Source organism: Heterodontus francisci, chromosome 1, assembly GCF_036365525.1.
Source record: "Heterodontus francisci isolate sHetFra1 chromosome 1, sHetFra1.hap1, whole genome shotgun sequence".
In the NCBI taxonomy this organism is placed as follows: domain Eukaryota; kingdom Metazoa; phylum Chordata; class Chondrichthyes; order Heterodontiformes; family Heterodontidae; genus Heterodontus; species Heterodontus francisci.
In genome coordinates, this window is record NC_090371.1 from 14,804,713 (window position 1) to 14,827,231 (window position 22,519).

At 45.5% G+C, this 22,519-nt stretch overlaps 3 non-coding genes across 3 annotated transcripts; all 3 read left to right on the plus strand.

The window, feature by feature from the left end:
* The first annotated feature begins 1,847 nt into the window (after window positions 1–1,847).
* On the plus strand, window positions 1,848–1,920 carry trnav-uac (transfer RNA valine (anticodon UAC)). The gene has a single exon. It is a non-coding gene; the product is annotated as a tRNA-Val (tRNA).
* Window positions 1,921–11,380: 9,460 nt separating this feature from the next.
* Window positions 11,381–11,453, plus strand: trnav-uac (transfer RNA valine (anticodon UAC)). Its single transcript has one exon. It is a non-coding gene; the product is annotated as a tRNA-Val (tRNA).
* Window positions 11,454–15,817: 4,364 nt separating this feature from the next.
* trnav-uac (transfer RNA valine (anticodon UAC)) lies at window positions 15,818–15,890 on the plus strand. Its single transcript has one exon. It is a non-coding gene; the product is annotated as a tRNA-Val (tRNA).
* The last annotated feature ends 6,629 nt before the right edge of the window (window positions 15,891–22,519 follow it).

Below are 22,519 nucleotides of genomic sequence, written 5' to 3' on the forward strand. Positions count from 1 at the left end.
TATAATGTGGAAAAATGCAAAGTTATCCAGTTTGGTAGGAAAAGCAGAAATGCAGAGTATTTCTTAAGTAGTGAGAGATTGGGAAGTGTTGATGTCCAAAGGAACCTGGATGTCCTTGTTCGTAAGTCATCGAAAGCCAACGTGCATGTGCAGCAAGCAATTTGAAAGGCAAATGATATGTTGGCCTTTATTGCAAGAGGATTTGAGTACAGAAGTAAAGAAGTCTTGTTGCAATTCTATAGTGCTTTGGTGAAACTGCACCTGGAGTGCTGCCCCTTTCCTAAGGAAGGATATACTTGCCATAGAAGGAGTGCAATGAAAGTTCACCAGACTGATTTTTGGGATGGTGGGATTGTCCTATGATAAGAGATTCAGGAGACTGGGCCTGTATTCTCTAGAGTTTAGAAAAATCAGAGGTGAAGTCATGAAAGCATATAAAATTTAATGCCAAAGGGATCAAGGGATATGGGGAGAAAGTGGGAACAGGGAACTGAATTAGACGATCAGCCATGCTCTCTTTTGAATGACGGAGCAGGCCTGAAATGCCGAATGGCCTACTCTGCTCCTATTTTCTATGTTTCTATGTCATTCTTACAGGGCTCGACAAACTTGATGCAGAAAGGATGTTGCCCCTGGCTGGGTGTTCCAGAACCAGGGGGCAGATAAGAGGTAGGCCATGTAGGACTGAGATGAGGAGGAACGTCTCACTCAGAGGGTGGTGAATCTGCATAATTCTCTACTCCAGAGAGCTGTGGAGGCTCAGTTATTGAGTATGTTCAAGACAGAGATCAATAGATTTCTCGATGCTAAAGATATCAAGGGATATGGGAACAGTGTGGGAGAATGGCGGGGAGGGAGAAGATCAGCCATCATCTAGTTGTATGTTGGAGCAGTCTCGAGGGACCAAATGACCTACTGCTGCGACTATTTCCTATGTACTATGTTCCTATGCTTCAAACGCAATCACATCCCTTTTCAAATAAGGAAACCAAAACAGTACACAGTATTTCAGATGTGGTCTCACCGAGCCCTGCACAGCAGCAGTGAAACATCACCAGCCCTCGCAATAGACGCCAACACTCCATCTGACTTCCTAAACACTTGCTGCATCTGCATACTAAGATTTTGTGATTCATGTACCAGGACTGCTGGTCCCTGTCGTGCTGCCCATGCTGTTGAGCTGCTAGTCCTGTACGTCCGGCAGCCCTTCAAGCCAGAACCCCCATCTTCAAAAGGACAGGGATCCTGGAGCTAAAAACCTCTGCTTGAAAACACCGGGGGGCACAAAAATGATGAGTTGGTTTAAAATATCAATCTTTCCAAATTGTACTGTTACGTTAGTTGTGTTTTTCTTTGTTTTACACTTGTACAGTAACGTTTTTTGTTGAAAACGTGAAATCATGTGACATAATTCTTTCAGTAGTAACTGTGATTTCAACTTCCTCTTTTTGAAAGTTAACAGTCAGTATGTAATGTCGATATCTATGACTGTGTCAGTATTTGCATGGAAAGTGTTTGAAGTGTGTTGGAAGTGTCAGGTCACTGAGTGTGTCAATAAGCCACCACCATGATGTCAGTATTTGAAGGCATGGCCCTGGATTCTGTCAGTATTACTGGTGTGTGTTTAGGAGTATTCGTACCTTTGCATTGAGTGTTTGGGAAAGTGTCCGAGGTTTTTGCCCATATTTGCAGGTGATGTCCCAGAGTGTGTTAGGATCTGCAGGCATTGCTGAGGAATGAACATGTATTTACAACACGAGAGTGTGAAGTTTCACAGGTGAATCCCAGTTAGAAGGCGTTCCCCCAAACAGAAAAACACCAGTCGAAAAGATATTGTCATCATCTGTGGTTTCATGGTGTAGTGGCTATCACGTCTGCTTTACACGCAGAAGATCCTGGGTTCAATCCCCAGTGAAACCATTTCAGTTGGAAAGTAACAATTGCTTTAAAGTGATGTTTTGAGCTTGGTTTGAGTTTCATCCGTTGACCCTCAAAATGGGGTACGCAAGGCATTGTAAACAATGTTACTCATCGCTCATCAGGAGTGTGCTGTTACTGTCGCGTAATGGTACTATAATGTGCTAGTATTTTCACAGACTTCCTCAGATTGGTCCTCAGCGATGTCTTTAGACGTATGTCAGATGTGCAGTAGTTTCTGAGTTCATCAGTATTTATAGTAGGTTCCGAGAAGTGTGCTTGCATCTACCATATGTTTGAGTGTGTCACTATTTACACTAGATTTCTGAGTATGTTTGTATAAGCAGTAGCTTTCTGAGTGTGTCATTTACGGAAGATTTCCGTGTGCCAGTATTTATGTAGTTTTCTCCAAGGTGTCACTATATAGGGTAGGTTTGCGTCAATGTGCCTGTATTTACAGTAACTTTTGAGAGAGACATTATGTCCAAAAGATTTCTGCGTGTCAGTATTTACATTAGCTTTCTGTGAGTGCGTCTGCATTGATAGTGGATTTTTCTGACTATGTCATGTTAAGCTTGCTATGGATAAAGAAATAGACAAGTTGCAAAAAAAGGTTTTGGATTGGGGGAGAGCAAATATGAGTAAATTAAGGCAGGATCTGGCCAAGGTAGACTGGAAAGAGTTACTTGTCAGGAAATCTACAGAAGAGCAGTGGGGGGCATTCAAAAAGGAAATGGGGAGTGTACAGGCCCAACATGTTCCCTCTTGGGTAATAGGTAGGAGCAACAAGCCCAGAGAACCATGGATGACCAGAAACATTCAAGGTACGATGAGAAGGAAAAGAGAGGCTTTTAGCAAATACAAGGAGAGCAAATCAACGGAAGCATTAGTGGAGTACAGAAAGTGTAGGATGGAGCTGAAGAAAGCAATTAGGAGAGCAAAGAGGGGATATGAGAAAGCTCTGGCTGGTAAAAGTAGGGAAAATCCCAAGATATTCTATAAGTATATCAATGGGAAGAGGATAACCAGGGAAAGCGTAGGATCCATTAGGGACCAAGGGGGAAATCTGTGGGTGGAGCCAGAGGACATTGGTTGGGTGTTGAACGAATGCTTCACATCTGTCTTCACCCAAGAGAATGAGGATGTAGATATGGAACTCAGAAAGAGAGAGACTGTGAGGTTCTTGAGCAAATTGTCATAGGGAGTGACAAGGTATTGGAGGTTTCGGCAGGCTTAAAAGCAGACAAATCTCCAGGTCCGGGCGATTTGTGTCCCAGGATGCTGTGGGAGGCGATGGTGGAGCTTGCAGGGGGCTCTGACCCAAATTTCTAATTCTTCTCTGGCCACAGGGTGGTGCCAGAGGACTGGAAAACAGCTAATGTGGTCCCACTGTTTAAGAAAGGTTGTTGAGATAAACCAGGCAACTACAGACCATTGAGTCTCACGTCAGTAGTCGGGAAACTATTGGAGAAATTTCGGAAGGAGAGAATCTATGTCCATTTGGAGAGGCTAAATTTGATTAGGAATAGTCAGCATGGTTTTGTCAGAGGGAGGTCATGCCGAACAAATTTGATTGAATTTTTTGAGCATGTGACCAGGTGTGGAGATGAGGGTAGTGCAGTTGATGCAGTTTACATGGATTTCAGCAAAGCCTTTGACAAGGTCTCACATGGGAGACTTATCAAGAAAGACTTATCTACTCAGAGAGTAGTAGGGGCGTGGAACGCCCTGCCTGCAACAGTAGTAGACTCGCCAACTTTAAGGGCATTTAAGTGGTCATTGGATAGACATATGGATGAAAATGGAATAATTTAGGTCAGATGGTTTCACAGGTCGGCGCAACATCGAGGGCCGAAGGGCCTGTACTGCGCTGTAACGTTCTATGTTCTATGTTCTAAAGCAAATGCACATGGGATACAGAGTCACTCGATAAGGTGGTTTCAAAATTGACTTCGCTGTGGGAGACAGAGAGTGATGACAGACGGCTTTTTTAGTGACTGGAAGCCAGTGTCCAGTGGCTTACCACAGGGATCAGTGCTGGGTCCCCCATTGTTCGTCATTTATAAAAGTTACATAGATGACTATGTGGGAGGGCAGGATCAGTAAGTTGCAGGATGACACAAAGATTGGCCGAGTGGTTAACACTGAGGTTGAGTGTCTTGGGTTACAGGAAGATATAGACGGGATGGTCAAATGGGCAGAAAAGTGGCAGATAGAATTTAAGCCTGAAAAGTGTGTGGTGGTGCACTTTGGAAGGAGTAATGTGACACGGAAGTATTCAATGAATGGCCTGAGACTGGGAAGTTCCGAGGAATAAAGGGACCTTGGCGTGTTTGTCCATGGATCTTTGAAGGCAGAAGGGCAGGTTAATAGGGTGGTGTAAAAGGCATATGGGACACTTGCCTTTATCAATGGAGGCATAGATTACAAAAGCAAGGAGGTCATGTTGGAGTTGTATCGGACTTTGGTAAGGCCACAGCTGGAGTACTGTGTGTAATTCTGGTCGCCACATTATAGGAAGGATGTGATTGCACTGGAGGGGGTGCAGAGGCGATTCACCAGGATGTTGCCTGGGATGAAACATTTAAGCAATAAAGAGAGGTTGGATAGGCTTGGGTTGTTTTCGCTTAAGCAGAGATGACTGAGGGGTGACCTGATCGAGTTGTACAAGATTATGATGGGCATGGACAGGGTGGATAGGGAGCAGCTGTTCCCCTGAGTTGAAGGGTCAGTTATGAGGGGACACAAGTTTAAGGTGAGGGGCAGGAGGTTTAAGGGGGATTTGAGAAAGAACTTTTTTACCCAGAAGCTGGTGACGGTCTGGAATGCACTGCCTGGGAGGGAAGTAGAGGCGGGTTGCCTCACATCCTTTAATAAGTACCTGGATGAGCACTTGGCACGTCATAACATTCAAGGCTATGGGCCAAGTGCTTTAAAATGGGATTAGGTAGACAGGTCGAGTGTCTCTAATGCATCGGTGCAGAATCGATGGGCCGAAGGGCCTCTTCTGCATTGTATTATTCTGTGATTTTATGTTATGAACATCTAATTCATGGTTCCATTAAATTTTGAGAGAAAGTTTTAATTTGGGAATTGAACATTTTCATGCAAGGCAACAGAAAACACTGGGTTTGCAAAGCTTCAAACAGGCTTGGGGTGCTTACAAATCATAGGATGGCCCATGTTTATTGCGTCAGGTCATAACGGGATTTGTGAAGACCCTAAAGAATGGGAACTTCTCTGAACTTCTTGTTGGTGATGGTGTGTCTGAAGTTGCCTATCAGAGGCAACTGGGAGAGCGAGGTGGCAGCTGGGTAAGTGAGTTTTCAACTTATATAAACTTATCTTTTTGTTTAGGCAGTTTCTTTTTGCAGCGGCGACAGGAAGAGTGAGGTGGCAGCTGGGTAAGTGAGCTTACAACTTATATTTTAGAATTAGAATTAGAATTAGAACATTACAGCGCAGTACAGGCCCTTCGGCCCTCGATGTTGCGCCGACCTGTGAAACCATCTGACCTACACTATTCCATTTTCATCCATATGTCTATCCAATGACCACTTAAATGCCCTTAAAGTTGGCGAGTCTACTACTGTTGCAGGCAGGGCGTTCCACGCCCCTACTACTCTCTGAGTAAAGAAACTACCTCTCACATCTGTCCTGTATCTATCACCCCTCAACTTAGAGCTATGTCCCCTCGTGTTTGCCATCACCATCCGAGGAAAAAGACTCTTACTATCCACCCGATCTAACCCTCTGATTATCTTATATGTCTCTATTAAGTCACCTCTTCTCCTCCTTCTCTCCAACGAAAACAACCTCAAGTCCCTCAGCCTTTCCTCGTAAGGCCTTCCCTCCATACCAGGCAACATCCTAGTAAATCTCCTCTGCACCCTTTCCATAGCTTCCACATCCTTCCTATAATGCGGTGACCAGAACTGCACGCAATACTCCAGGTGCGGTCTCACCAGAGTTTTGTACAGCTGCAGCATGACCTCGTGGCTCCGAAACTCGATCCCCCTACTAATAAAAGCTAACACACCATATGCCTTCTTAACAGCCCTATTAACCTGGGTAGCAACCTTCAGGGATTTATGCACCTGGACACCAAGATCTCTCTGTTCATCTTATATAAACTTACCTTTTTGTTTTGGCAGTTTCTTTTTGCAGCGGCGACAGGGAGAGTGAGGTGGCAGCTGGGTAAGTAAGTCCTATATATTTGGCAGCGGCTGAACCCGAGACCCTACACCCTTAGTGTCTCCCACCCGCCCTCCTCTTCTAACCAAAAAAAAGGACTCGGTGGTGTGTAGATAAGGTAAGGCTTTTTCTATTTCTTTTTTTTCGTGTGATTGGTAAAAACGTTTCGTTCCTTTTTCGTTTATCTAAGTTAAGACTAACTGAAGCTTAAGATTGAAAATGGCAGGAGATCTCAGACCCGTGTTATGCTCCTCTTGCTCAATGTGGGAGCTCAGGGACACGACTGATGTCCCTGACTCCTTCACGTGTTGGAAGTGTGTCCAGCTGCAACTCTTGTTAGACCGCATGACGGCTCTGGAGTTGCGGATGGACTCACTTTGGAGCATCCGCGATGCTGAGGAGTTCGTGGAGAGCACGTTTAGCGAATTGGTCACCCCGCAGATTAGGATTGCTGAGGGAGAAAGGAAATGGGTGACCAAAAGGCAGAGAAAGAGCAGGAAGGCAGTGCAGGTATCCCCTGCGGTCATCTCCCTCCAAAACAGGTATACCGTTTTGGATACTGTTGAGGGAGATGGCTCACCAGGGGAAGGCAGCAGTAGCCAGGTCCATGGCACCGTGGCTGGCTCTGCTGTTCGGAAGGGCGGGAAAAAGAGTGGAAGGGCTATAGTCATAGGGGATTCGATTGTAAGGGGAGTAGATAGGCGGTTCTGTGGTCGAAAACGAGACTCCCGAATGGTATGTTGCCTCCCAAATGCACGGGTCAGGGATGTCTCAGATCGGCTGCAGAACATTCTGAAAGGGGAGGGTGAACAGCCAGTTGTCGTTGTGCACATAGGCACCAATGATATAGGTGAAAAACGGGATGAGGTCCTACAAGCAGAATTAAGGGAGTTAGGAGCCAAGTTAAAAAGTAGGACCTCAGAGGTAGTAATCTCAGGATTGCTACCAGTGCCACGTGATAGTCAGAGTAGAAATGAAAGAATAGTCAGGATGAATGCGTGGCTTGAGAGATGGTGCAGGAGGGAGGGGTTCAGATATTTGGGATATTGGGACCGGTTCTGGGGGAGGTGGGACTATTACAAATTGGACGGTCTACACCTGGGCCGGACTGGAAACAATGTCCTTGGGGGTGCTTTTGCTAACGCTGTTGGGGAGGGTTTAAACTAATGTGGCAGGGGGATGGGAACCAAATGAGGTCAGTGGACAGTAAGGAGGTAGTAACTAAAGCCTGTAAGGAACTAGATAATGAAGTCAGCGTGACTAAGGGAAAGAGTAGACAGGGAGCAGTTGATGAACGCAAAGGGACTGGTGGTCTGAGGTGCATTTGTTTTAATGCAAGAAGTGTAGTAGGTAAGGCAGATGAACTTAGGGCCTGGATTAGTACCTGGGAGTATGATGTTATTGCTATTACTGAGACTTGGTTGAGGGAAGGGCATGATTGGCAACTAAATATCCCAGGATATCGATGCTTCCGGCGGGATAGAGAGGGAGGTAAAAGGGGTGGAGGAGTTGCAGTACTGGTCAAAGAGGATATCACAGCTGTGCTGAAGGAGGGCACTATGGAGGACTCGAGCAGTGAGGCAATATGGGCAGAACTCAGAAATAGGAAGGGTGCGGTAACAATGTTGGGGCTGTACTACAGGCCTCCCAACAGCGAGCGTGAGATAGAGGTACAAATATGTAAACAGATTATGGAAAGATGTAGGAGCAACAGGGTAATGGTGATAGGAGATTTTAATTTTTCCAACATTGACTGGGATTCACTTAGTGTTAGAGGTCTAGATGGAGCAGAATTTGTAAGGAGCATCCAGGAGGGTTTTCTAGAGCAGTATGTAAATAGTCCAACTCGGGAAGGGGCCATACTGGACCTGGTGTTGGGGAATGAGCCCGGCCAGGTGGTTGAAGTTTCAGTAGGGGACTACTTTGGGAATAGTGATCACAATTCCGTAAGTTTTAGAATACTCATGGACAAAGAGGAGAGTGGTCCCAAAGGAAGAGTGCTAAATTGGGGGAAGGCCAACTATACCAAAATTCGGCAGGAGCTGGGGAATGTAGATTGGGAGCAGCTGTTTCAAGGTAAATCCACATTTGATATGTGGGAGGCTTTTAAAGAGAGGTTGATTAGCGTGCAGGAGACACATGTTCCTGTGAAAATGAGGGATAGAAATGGCAAGATTAGGGAACCATGGATGACAGGTGAAATTGTGAGACTAGCTAAGAGGAAAAAGGAAGCATACATAAGGTCTAGGAGGCTGAAGAAAGACGAAGCTTTGAAAGAATATCGGGAATGTAGGACCAATCTGAAACGAGGAATTAAGAGGGCTAAAAGGGGTCATGAAATATCTTTAGCAAACAGGGTTAAGGAAAATCCCAAAGCCTTTTATTCATATATAAGGAGCAAGAGGGTAACTAGAGAAAGGATTGGCCCACTCAAGGACAAAGGAGGAAAGTTATGCGTGGAGTCAGAGAAAATGGGTGAGATTCTAAGCGAGTATTTTGCATCGGTATTCACCGAGGAGAGGGACATGACGGATGTTGAGTTTAGGGACAGATGTTTGATTACTCCAGGTCAAGTCGGCATAAGGAGGGAGGAAGTGTTGGGTATTCTAAAAGGCATTAAGGTGGACAAGTCCCCAGGTCCGGACGGGATCTATCCCAGGTTACTGAGAGAAGCGAGAGAGGAAATAGCTGGGGCCTTAACAGATATCTTTGCAGCATCCTTAAACACGGGTGAGGTCCCGGAGGACTGGAGAATTGCTAATGTTGTCCCCTTGTTTAAGAAGGGTAGCAGGGAAAATCCAGGTAATTATAGACCGGTGAGCCTGACATCAGTGGTAGGGAAGCTGCTGGAGAAGATACTGAGGGATAGGATCTACTCCCATTTGGAAGAAAATGGGCTTATCAGTGATAGGCAACATGGTTTTGTGCAGGGAAGGTCATGTCTTACCAACTTAATAGAATTCTTTGAGGAAGTGACAAAGTTGATTGATGAGGGAATGGCTGTAGATGTCATATACATGGACTTCAGTAAGGCATTTGATAAGGTTCCCCATGGTAGGCTGATGGAGAAAGTGAAGTCGCATGGGGTCCAGGGTGTACTAGCTAGATGGATAAAGAACTGGCTGGGCAACAGGAGACAGAGAGTAGCAGTGGAAGGGAGTTTCTCAAAATGGAGACGTGTGACCAGTGGTGTTCCACAGGGATCCGTGCTGGGACCACTGTTGTTAGTGATATACAAAAATGATTTGGAGGAAAGTATAGGTGGTCTGATCAGCAAGTTTGCAGACGACACTAAGATTGGTGGAGTAGCAGATAGTGAAGGGGACTGTCAGAGAATACAGCAGAATATAAATAGATTGGAGAGTTGGGCAGAGAAATGGCAGATGGAGTTCAATCAGGGCAAATGCGAGGTGATGCATTTTGGAAGATCCAATTCAAGAGTGAACTATACAATAAATGGAAATTGATGTGCAGAGAGATTTGGGTGTTCAGGTCCATTGTTCCCTGAAGGTGGCAACGCAGGTCAATAGAGTGGTCAAGAAGGCATACGGCATGCTTTCCTTCATCGGACGGGGTATTGAGTACAAGAGTTGGCAGGTCATGTTGCAGTTGTATAGGACTTTGGATCGGCCACATTTGGAATACTGTGTGCAGTTCTGGTCGCCACATTACCAAAAGGATGTGGATGCTTTGGAGAGGGTGCCGAGGAGGTTCACCAGGATGTTGCCTGGTATGGAGGGCGCTAGCTATGAAGAGAGGTTGAGTAGATTAGGATTATTTTCATTAGAAAGACGGAGGTTGTGGGGGGACCTGATTGAGGTGTACAAAATCATGAGAGGTATAGACAGGTTGGATAGCAAGAAACCTTTTCCCAGAGTGGGGGATTCAATTACTAGGGGTCACGAGTTCAAAGTGAGAGGGGATATGTTCAGGGGGGATATGCGTGGAAAGTTCTTTACGCAGAGGGTGGAACGTGCCTGGAACGCGTTGCCAGCGGAGATGGTAGACGCGGGCACGATAGCGTCTTTTAAGATGTATCTAGACAGATACATGAATGGGCAGGAAGCAAAGAGATACAGACCCTTAGAAAATAGGTGACATGTTCAGATAGAGGATCTGGATCGGCGCAGGCTTGGAGGTCCGAAGGGCCTGTTCCTGTGCTGTATTTTCTTTGTTCTTTGTTCTTTGAGGTTTAAATGTTATGAATTCCCTGAACACAGAGAAGATTTGGAGTAAGAAATTATTACTTTAGATTGCTATGTGGGACATCCCACATGTGCCACTTTGCTATGGAGCCTGATGATGTGGGGGCTGCCTGTCGGTGTTTTGATGTGTGTCCTTGCTGACAGACATTGGTTGACTTTGGAAAGCATTTGGATTCAGCAAGGCTGTTAGTTACAGAGAAAGCACTTGGCTTTCAGAAAGCTGTTGTCTTTGAAAGCAGCTGGGCTCAGCAATAAAGAGGCATCGGGAGCCAGGTGCACTTCTTTTTTGAGGCAGTCGCGTGCTCAAGCTGGGAAGTCTGGATTCTCCGAAAATTGCTGAGAAACTAAGGAATTGTAGTGAATTGCTAAGCTGGTTTGGTCCCAGGAGAAGGGAGCAAACTGGCAAGATTCTGCAACCTCAAGGGGACTCTTGAAGTAGAATTAAAAGTCAAACTGCCATATTCTTTTGGCATTTAGATTTTAAAGTCTACGACTTCTTGGACTGTTAAGATTTGAGGTTTCAAATATCAATCTTTCCAAATTGTACTGTTACGTTAGTTGTGTTTTTCTTTGTTTGACACTTGTACAGTAACGATTTTTGTTGAAAATGTGAAATCATGTGACACAATTCTTTCAGTAGTAACTGTGATTTCAACTTCCTCTTTTTAAAAGTTAACAGTCAGTATGTAATGTCGATATCTATGACTGTGTCAGTATTTGCATGGGAAGTATTTGAAGTGTGTTGGAAGTGTCAGGTCACTGAGTGTGTCAATAAACCGCCACCATTATGTCAGTATTTGAAGGCATGGCCCTGGATTCTGTCAGTATTACTGGTGTGTGTTTCGGAGTATTCGTACCTTTGCATTGAGTGTTTGGGAAAGTGTCCGAGGTTTTTGCGCATATTTGCAGGTGATGTCCCAGAGTGTGTTCGGATCTGCAGGCATTGCTGAGGAATGAACATGTATTTACAACACGAGAGTGTGAAGTTTCACAGGTGAATCCCAGTTAGAAGGCGTTCCCCCACACAGAAAAACACCAGTTGAAACGATATTGTTGTCATCTGTGGTTTCATGGTGTAGTGGCTATCACGTCTGCTTTACACGCAGAAGATCCTGGGTTCAATTCCCAGTGAAACCATTTAAGTTGGAAAATAGCAATTGCTTTAAAGTGATGTTTTGAGCTTGGTTTGCGTTTCATCCGTTGACCCTCCAAATGGGGTACGCAAGGCATTGTAAACAATGTTACTCATCGCTCATCAGGAGTGTGCTGTTACTGTCGCGTAATGGTACTATAATGTGCTAGTATTTTCACAGACTTCCTCAGATTGGTCCTCAGCGATGTCTTAAGACGTATGTCAGATGTGCAGTAGTTTCTGAGTTCATCAGTATTTATAGTAGGTTCCGAGAAGTGTGCTTGCATCTACCATATGTTTGAGTGTGTCACTATTTACAGTAGATTTCTGAGTATGTTTGTATAAGCCGTAGCTTTCTGAGTGTGTCATTTACAGAAGATTTCCGTGTGCCAGTATTTATGTCGTTTTCTCCAAGGTGTCACTATGTAGGGTAGGTTTGCGTCAATGTGCCTGTATTTACAGTAACTTTTGAGAGAGACATTATGTCCAAAAGATTTCTGCGTGTCAGTATTTACAGTAGCTTTCTGTGAGTGCGTCTGCATTGATAGTGGATTTTTCTGACTATGTCATGTTAAGCTTGCTATGGATAAAGAAATAGACAAGTTGCAAAAAAAGGTTTTGGATTGGGGGAGAGCAAATTTTAGTAAATTAAGGCAGGATCTGGCCAAGGTAGACTGGAAAGAGTTACTCGTCAGGACATCTACAGAAGAGCAGTGGGGGGCATTCAAAAAGGATTTGGGGAGTGTACAGGCCCAACATGTTCCCTCTTGGGTAATAGGTAGGAGCAACAAGCCCAGAGAACCATGGATGACCAGAAACATTCTCGGTACGATGAGAAGGAAAAGAGAGGCTTTGAGCAAATACAAGGAGAGCAAATCAACGGAAGCATTAGTGGAGTACAGAAAGTGTAGGATGGAGCTGAAGTAAGCAATTAGGAGAGCAAAGAGGGGATATGAGAAAGCTCTGGCTGGTAAAAGTAGGGAAAATCCCAAGATATTCTATAAGTATATCAATGGGAAGAGGATAACCAGGGAAAGCGTAGGATCCATTAGGGACCAAGGGGGAAATCTGTGGGTGGAGCCAGAGGACATTGGTTGGGTGTTGAACGAATGCTTCACATCTGTCTTCACCCAAGAGAATGAGGATGTAGATATGGAACTCAGAAAGAGAGAGACTGTGAGGTTCTTGAGCAAATTGTCATAGGGAGTGACAAGGTATTGGAGGTTTCGGCAGGCTTAACAGCAGTCAAATCTCCAGGTCCGGGCGATTTGTGTCCCAGGATGCTGTGGGAGGCGAGGGTGGAGCTTGCAGGGGGCTCTGACCCAAATTTCTATTTCTTCTCTGGCCACAGGGTGGAGCCAGAGGACTGGAAAACAGCTAATGTGGTCCCACTATTGAAGAAAGGTTGTTGAGATAAACCAGGCAACTGCAGACCATTGAGTCTCACGTCAGTACGAGGGAAACTATTGGAGAAATTTCGGAAGGAGAGAATCTATGTCCACTTGGAGAGGCTAAATTTGATGAGGAATATTCAGCATGGTTTTGTCAGAGGGAGGTCATGCCTAACAAATTTGATTGAATTTTTTGAGCATGTGACCAGGTGTGCAGATGAGGGTAGTGCAGTTGATGCAGTTTACATGGATTTCAGCAAAGCCTTTGACAAGGTGCCACATGGGAGACTTATCAAGAAAGATTTATCTACTCAGAGAGTAGTAGGGGCGTGGAACGCCCTGCCTGCAACAGTAGTAGACTCGCCAACTTTAAGGGCATTTAAGTGGCCATTGGATAGACATATGGATGAAAATGGAATAGTTTAGGTCAGATGGTTTCACAGGTCAGCGCAACATCGAAGGCCGAAGGGCCTGTACTGCGCTGTAATGTTCTATGTTCTATGTTCTAAAGCAAATGCACATGGGATACAGAGTCACTCGATAAGGTGGTTTCAAAATTGGCTTCGCTGTGGGAGACAGAGAGTGATGACAGACGGCTGTTTTAGTGACTGGAAGCCAGTGTCCAGTGGCGTACCACAGGGATCAGTGCTGGGTCCCCCATTGTTCGTCATTTATAAAAATTACATAGATGACTATGTGGGAGGGCAGGATCAGTAAGTTGCAGGATGACACAAAGATTGGCCGAGTGGTTAACACTGAGGTTGAGTGTCTTGGGTTACAGGAAGATATAGACGGGATGGTCAAATGGGCAGAAAAGTGGCAGATAGAATTTAACCCTGAAAAGTGTGTGGTGATGCACTTTGGAAGGAGTAATGTGACACGGAAGTATTCAATGAATGGCCTGAGACTGGGAAGTTCCGAGGAATAAAGGGACCTTGGAGTGTTTGTCCATAGATCTCTGAAGGCAGAAGGGCAGGTTAATAGGGTGGTGTAAAAGGCATATGGGACACTTGCCTTTATCAATGGAGGCATAGATTACAAAAGCAAGGAGGTCATGTTGGAGTTGTATCGGACTTTGGTAAGGCCACAGCTGGAGTACTGTGTGCAATTCTGGTCGCCACATTATAGGAAGGATGTGATTGCACTGGAGGGGGTGCAGAGGCGATTCACCAGGATGTTGCCTGGGATGAAACATTTAAGCAATAAAGAGAGGTTGGATAGGCTTGGGTTGTTTTCGCCTAAGCAGAGATGACTGAGGGGTGACCTGATCGAGTTGTACAAGATTATGATGGGCATGGACAGGGTGGATAGGGAGCAGCTGTTCCCCTTACTTGAAGGGTCAGTTATGAGGGGACACAAGTTTAAGGTGAGGGGCAGGAGGTTTAAGGGGGATTTGAGAAAGAACTTTTTTACCCAGAGGGTGGTGACGGTCTGGAATGCACTGCCTGGGAGGGAAGTAGAGGCGGGTTGCCTCACATCCTTTAAAAAGTACCTGGATGAGCACTTGGCATGTCATAACATTCAAGGCTATGGGCCAAGTGCTGGCAAATGGGATTAGGTAGACAGGTCAAGTGTCTTTAATGCATCGGTGCAGACTCGATGGGCCGAAGGACCTCTTCTGCATTGTATTATTCTGTGATTCTATGTTATGAACATCTAATTCATGGTTCCATTAAATTTTGAGAGATAGTTTTAATTTGGGAATTGAACATTTTCATGCAAGACAACGGAAAACACTGGGTTTGCAAAGCTTCAAACAAGTTTAGGGTGGTTACAAATCATAGGATGGCCCATGTTTATTGCATCAGGTCATAACGGGATTTGTGAAGACCCTAAAGAATGGGAACTTCTCTGAACTTCTTGTTGGTGATGGTGTGTCTGAAGTTGCCTCAGTCAGAGGTTTAAATGTTATGAATTCCCTGAACACAGAGAAGATTTGGAGTTGGAAATTATTACTTTAGATTGCTATGTGGGACATCCCACATGTGCCACTTTGCTATGGAGCCTGATGATGTGGGGGCTGCCTGTAGGTGTTTTGATGTGTGTCCTTGCTGACAGACATTGGTTGACTTTGGAAAACATTTGGATTCAGCAAGGCTGGTAGTGACAGAGAAAGCACTTGGCTTTCAGAAAGCTGTTGTCTTTGAAAGCAGCTGGGCTCAGCAATAAAGAGGCATCGGGAGCCAGGTGCACTTCTTTTTTGAGGCAGTCGCGTGCTCAAGCTGGGAAGTCTGGATTCTCCGAAAATTGCTGAGAAACTAAGGAATTGTAGTGAATTGCTAAGCTGGTTTGGTCCCAGGAGAAGGGAACAAACTGCCAAGATTCTGTAACCTATAGGGGACTCTTGAGGTAGAATTAAAAGTCAAACTGCCTTATTCTTTTGGCATTTAGATTTTAAAGTCTACGACTTCTTGGACTGTTAAGATTTGAGGTTTCAAATATCAATCTTTCCAAATTGTACTGTTACGTTAGTTGTGTTTTTCTTTGTTTGACACTTGTACAGTAACATTTTTTGTTGAAAATGTGAAATCATGTAACATAATTCTTTCAGTAGTAACTGTGATTTCAACTTCCTCTTTTTAAAAGTTGACAGTCAGTATGTAATGTCGATATCTATGACTGTGTCAGTATTTGCATGGGAAGTATTTGAAGTGTGTTGGAAGTGTCAGGTCACTGAGTGTGTCAATAAACCGCCACCATGATGTCAGTATTTGAAGGCATGGCCCTGGATTCTGTCAGTATTACTGGTGTGTGTTTAGGAGTATTCGTACCTTTGCATTGAGTGTTTGGGAAAGTGTCCGAGGTTTTTGCGCATATTTGCAGGTGATGTCCCAGAGTGTGTTAGGATCTGCAGGCATTGCTGAGGAATGAACATGTATTTACAACACGAGAGTGTGAAGTTTCACAGGTGAATCCCAGTTAGAAGGCATTCCCCCACACAGAAAAACACCTGTCGAAAAGATGTTGTCATCGTCTGTGGTTTCATGGTGTAGTGGCTATCACGTCTGCTTTACACGCAGAAGATCCTGGGTTCAATCCCCAGTGAAACCATTTAAGTTGGAAAATAGCAATTGCTTTAAAGTGATGTTTTGAGCTTGGTTTGCGTTTCATCCGTTGACCCTCCAAATGGGGTACGCAAGGCATTGTAAACAATGTTACTCATCGCTCATCAGGAGTGTGCTGTTACTGTCGCGTAATGGTACTATAATGTGCTAGTATTTTCACAGACTTCCTCAGATTGGTCCTCAGCGATGTCTTAAGACGTATGTCAGATGTGCAGTAGTTTCTGAGTTCATCAGTATTTCTAGTAGGTTCCGAGAAATGTGCTTGCAGGTACTATATGTTTGAGTGTGTCACTATTTACAGTAGATTTCTGAGTATGTTTGTATAAGCAGTAGCTTTCTGAGTGTGTCATTTACGGAAGATTTCCCTGTGCCAGTAGTTTTGTAGTTTTCTCCAAGGTGTCACTAGATAGGGTAGGTTTGCGTCAATGTGCCTGTATTTATAGTAACTTTTGAGAGAGACGTGATGTCCAAAAGATTTCTGCGTGTCAGTATTTACAGTAGCTTTCTGTGAGTGTGTCTGCATTGATAGTGGATTTTTCTGACTATGTCATGTTAAGCTTGCTAAGGATAAAGAAATAGACAAGTTGCAAAAAAAGGTTTTGGATTGGGGGAGAGCAAATTTGAGTAAATTAAGGCAGGATCTGGCCAAGGTAGACTGGAAAGAGTTACTTGTCAGGAAATCTACAGAAGAGCAGTGGGGGGCATTCAAAAAGGAAATGGGGTGTGTACAGGCCAAACATTTTCCCTCTTGGGTAATAGGTTGGAGCAACAAGCCCAGAGAACCATGGATGACCAGAAACATTCAAGGTACGATGAGAAGGAAAAGAGAGGCTTTGAGCAAATACAAGGAGAGCAAATCAACGGAAGCATTAGTGGAGTACAGAAAGTGTAGGATGGAGCTGAAGAAAGCAATTAGGAGAGCAAAGAGGGGATATGAGAAAGCTCTGGCTGGTAAAAGTAGGGGAAATCCCAAGATATTCTATAAGTATATCAATGGGAAGAGGATAACCAGGGAAAGCGTAGGATCCATTAGGGACCAAGGGGGAAATCTGTGGGTGGAGCCAGAAGACATTGGTTGGGTGTTGAACGAATGCTTCACATCTGTCTTCACCCAAGAGAATGAGGATGTAGATATGGAACTCAGAAAGAGAGAGACTGTGAGGTTCTTGAGCATTTTGTCAGAGGGAGTGACAAGGTATTGGAGGTTTCGGCAGGCTTAAAAGCAGACAAACCTCCAGGTCCGGGGGATTTGTGTCCCAGGGTGCTGTGGGAGGCGAGGGTGGAGCTTGCAGGGGGCTCTGACCCAAATTTCTAATTCTTCTCTGGCCGCAGGGTGGTGCCAGAGGACTGGAAAACAGCAAATGTGGTCCCACTATTTAAGAAAGGTTGTTGAGATAAACCAGGCAACTACAGACCATTGAGTCTCACGTCAGTCGTAGGGAAACTATTGGAGAAATTTCGGAAGGAGAGAATCTATGTCCACTTGGAGAGGCTAAATTTGATTAGGAATATTCAGCATGGTTTTGTCAGAGGGAGGTCATGCCTGACAAATTTGATTGAATTTTTTGAGCATGTGACCAGGTGTGTAGATGAGGGTAGTGCAGTTGGTGCAGTTTACATGGATTTCAGCATTGGCTTTGACAAGGTCCCACATGGGAAACTTATCAAGAAAGACTTATCTACTCAGAGAGTAGTAGGGGCGTGGAACGCCCTGCCTGCAACAGTAGTAGACTCGCCAACTGGAAGGGCATTTACGTGGTCATTGGATAGACATATGGATGAGTTTCGGTCAGATGGTTTCACAGGTCGGCGCAACATCGAGTGCCGAAGGGCCTGTACTGCGCTGTAATGTTCTATGTTCTATGTTCTAAAGCAAATGCACATGGGATACAGAGTCACTCGATAAGGTGGTTTCAAAATTGGCTTCGCTGTGGGAGACAGAGAGTGATGACAGACGACTGTTTTAGTGACTGGAAGCCAGTGTCCAGTGGCGTACCACAGGGATCAGTGCTGGGTCCCCCATTGTTCGTCATTTATAAAAATTACACAGATGACTATGTGGGAGGGCAGGATCAGTAAGTTGCAGGATGACACAAAGATTGGCTGAGTGGTTAACACTGAGATAAAAGCAAAATACTGCGGATGCTGTAAATCTGAAACAAAAACAATAAATGCTGGAATCACTCAGCAGGTCTGGCAGCATCTGTGGAAAGAGTAGCAGAGTTAACGTTTCGGGTCAGCGACCCTTCTTCGGAACTGACAAATATTAGAAAAGTCACAGATTATAAACAAGTGAGGTGGGGGTTGGGCAAGAGATAACAAAGGAGAAGGTGCAGATTGGACCAGGCCACAGAGCTGACCAAAAGGTCACGGAGCAAAGGCAAACAATATGTTAATGGTGTGTTGAAAGACAAAGCATTAGTGCAGATTAGGTGTGAATATACTGAATATTGAACAGCAGCAAGTGCAAACCTGAAGAAAAACAACCTGAAAAAAACAGTGGGTCAGCAAACTGAACAAACTCAGATGAAATGAAATAAATGCAAAAAAAGATTGTAAAAAATGTAAAAAGGAATGTAAAAAAAAAGGAAGAAAAATAACTAAAAATGAAAGTAAAATGGGGGGCTGTCATGCTCTGAAATTATTGAACTCAATGTTCAGTCCGGCAGGCTGTAGTGTGCCTAATCGGTAGATGAGATGCTGTTCCTCGAGCTTGCGTTGATGTTCACTGGAACACTGCAGCAATCCCAGGACAGAGATGTGAGCATGAGAGCAGGGGGGAGTGTTGAAATGGCAAGCAACCGCGCTCGGCATGACGTTGAGCTCTTCTTCCGCCGCCTCCGCCTCTGGGCTCACTTCTTAGACCAGGAGTCCTCCCCCCGACCAGCAGACCCATTCACCCGCCTCCAGCATTCTCCCTCTACCTGGACCCCTCCCCCTGGCCTCTTACCCGCTCTTGATCTCTTCATTGAAAACTGTCGGCGAGACATTGGTCGTCTCAATTTCTCTGCCCCCCTCACTCACTCTAACCTGTCCCCCTCTGAACTTGAGGCACTCCGTTCTCTCAGGTCTAACCCCGACATGGTCATCAAACCTGCAGACAATGGTGGTGCTGTTGTTGTATGGCGTACCGACCTCTACCTTGCAGAAGCTCAACGCCAACTCACAGACACCTCTTCCTACCTCCCTCTGGACCATGACCCCACCACCGAACATCAAGCCACCGTCCAAAGGACTGTCACTGACCTCATCTCCTCTGGAGATCTTCCCTCTACAGCTTCCAACCTCATAGACCCGCAACCCCGGACAGCCCGCTTCTACCTCCTTCCCAAAATCCACAAACGGGACTGTCCCGGCAGACCCATTGTTTCAGCCTGCTCCTGCCCCACTGAACTGATTTCTTCCTATCTAGACTCTATCTTTTCTCCGCTAGTCCAGTCTCTTCCCACCTACATCCGTGACTCTTCTGACGCCCTACGTCATTTTGACAATTTCCAGTTTCCTGGTCCCAGCCGCCTCCTCTTCACTATGGACGTCCAATCGCTCTACACCTCCATCCCCCACCAGGATGGTTTGAGGGCTATCCGCTTCTTCCTGGAACAGAGGCCCAACCAGTCCCCATCCACCAACACCCTCCTCCACCTGGCTGAACTTGTTCTCACATTGAACAACTTCTCCTTCAACTCCATGCATTTCCTTCAAGTAAAAGGTGTCGCTATGGGTACCCGCATGGGTCCTAGTTATGCCTGTCTTTTTGTGGGATATGTCGAGCATTCTTTGTTCCAGTCCTACTCAGGCCCCCTCCCCCAACTCTTTTTCCGGTACATTGATGACTGTATCGGTGCCGTTTCCTGCTCCCGCCCCGAACTAGAAAACTTTATCAACTTTGCTTCCAATTTCCACCCTTCTCTCACCTTTACATGGTCCATCTCTGACACTTCCCTTCCCTTCCTCGACTTCTCTGTCTCCATCTCTGGGGATAGGTTGTCTACCAATATCCATTATAAGCCCACTGACTCCCACAGCTACCTCGACTACACTTCTTCACACCCTACCTCCTGTAAGGACTCCATTCCATCCTCCCAGTTTCTCCGTCTCCGACGCATCTGCTCTGATGATGCTACCTTCCATGACGGTGCTTCTGATATGACCTCCTTTTTCCTCAACCGAGGATTTCCCCCCACTGTGGTTGACAGGGCCCTCAACCGTGTCCGACCCATTCCCCGCACCTCTACCCTCACCCCTTCCCCTCCCTCCCAGAACCGTGACAGGGTTCCCCTTGTCCTCACTTTTCATCCCACCAGCCTCCTTATCCGAAGGATCATCCTCCGCCATTTTCGCCACCTCCAGCGTGATGCCACTACCAGTCGCATCTTCCCCTCCCTTCCCCTGTCAGCATTCCGAAGGGATCGTTCCCTCCGCGACACCCTGGTCCACTCCTCCATTACCCCCACCACCTCGTCCCCGTCCCAGGGCACCTTCCCTTGCAATCGCAGGAGGTGTAATACCTGCCCATTTACCTCCTCTCTCCTCACTATCCCAGGCCCCAAACACTCCTTTCAGGTGAAGCAGCGATTTACTTGTACTTCTTTCAATGTAGTATACTGTATTCGCTGCTCACAGTGTGGTCTCCTCTACATTGGGGAGACCAAGCGCAGACTGGGTGACCGCTTTGCGGAACATCTCCGCTCAGTCCGCAAGCAGGACCCTGAGCTTCCGGTTGCTTGCCATTTCAACACTCCCCCCTGCTCTCATGCTCACATCTCTGTCCTGGGATTGCTGCAGTGTTCCAGTGAACATCAACGCAAGCTCGAGGAACAGCATCTCATCTACCGATTAGGCACACTACAGCCTGCCGGACTGAACATTGAGTTCAATAATTTCAGAGCATGACAGCCCCCCATTTTACTTTCATTTTTAGTTATTTTTCTTCCTTTTTTTTTACATTCCTTTTTACATTTTTTACAATCTTTTTTTGCATTTATTTCATTTCATCTTAGTTTGTTCAGTTTGCTGACCCACTGTTTTTTTCAGGTTGTTTTTCTTCAGGTTTGCACTTGCTGCTGTTCAATATTCAGTATATTCACACCTAATCTGTACTAATGCTTTGTCTTTCAACACACCATTAACATATTGTTTGCCTTTGCTCCGTGACCTTTTGGTCAGCTATGTGGCCTGGTCCAATCTGCACCTTCTCCTTAGTTATCTCTTGCCCAAACCCCACCTCACTTGTTTATAATCTGCGACTTTTCTGATATTTGTCAGTTCCGAAGAAGGGTCGCTGACCCGAAACGTTAACGCAGCTTCTCTTTCCACAGATGCTGCCAGACCTGCTGAGTGATTCCAGCATTTCTTGTTTTTGGTTAACACTGAGGTTGAGTGTCTTGGGTTACAGGAAGATATAGACGGGATGGTCAAATGGGCAGAAAAGTGGCAGATAGAATTTAACCCTGAAAAGTGTGTGGTGATGCACTTTGGAAGGAGTAATGTGACAAGGAAGTATTCAATGAATGGCCTGACACTGGGAAGTTCCGAGGAATAAAGGGACCTTGGAGTGTTTGTCCATAGATCTCTGAAGGCAGAAGGGCAGGTTAATAGGGTGGTGGAAAAGGCATATGGGAAACTTGCCTAATTCAATGGAGGCATAGATTACAAAAGCAAGGAGGTCATGTTGGAGTTGTATCGGACTTTGGTAAGGCCACAGTCGGAGAACTGTGTGCAATTCTGGTCGCCACATTATAGGAAGGATGTGATTGCACTGGAGGGGGTGCAGAGGCGATTCACCAGGATGTTGCCTGGGATGAAACATTTAAGCAATAAAGAGAGGTTGGATAGGCTTGGGTTGTTTTCGCCTAAGCAGAGATGACTGAGGGGTGACCTGATCGAGTTGTACAAGATTATGATGGGCATGGACAGGGTGGATAGGGAGCAGCTGTTCCCCTTACTTGAAGGGTCAGTTATGAGGGGACACCAGTTTAAGGTGAGGGGCAGGAGGTTTAAGGGGGATTTGAGAAAGAACTTTTTTACCCAGAGGGTGGTGATGGTCTGGAATGCACTGCCTGGGAGGGAAGTAGAGGCGGGTTGCCTCACATCCTTTAAAACGTACCTGGATGAGCACTTGGCACGTCATAACATTCAAGGCTATGGGCCAAGTGCTTTAAAATGGGATTAGGTAGACAGGTCGAGTGTCTTTAATGCATCGGTGCAGAATCGATGGGCCGAAGGGCCTCTTCTGCATTGTATTATTCTGTGATTCTATGTTATGAACATCTAATTCATGGTTCCATTAAATTTTGAGAGATAGTTTTAATTTGGGAATTGAACATTTTCATGCAAGACAATGGAAAACACTGGGTTTGCAAAGCTTCAAACAAGCTTAGGGTGGTTACAAATCATAGGATGGCCCATGTTTATTGCGTCAGGTCATAACGGGATTTGTGAAGACCCTAAAGAATGGGAACTTCTCTGAACTTCTTGTTGGTGATGGTGTGTCTGAAGTTGCCTCTATCAGAGGTTTAAATGTTATGAATTCCCTGAACACAGAGAAGATTTGGAGTTGGAAATTATTACTTTAGATTGCTATGTGGGACATCCCACATGTGCCACTTTGCTATG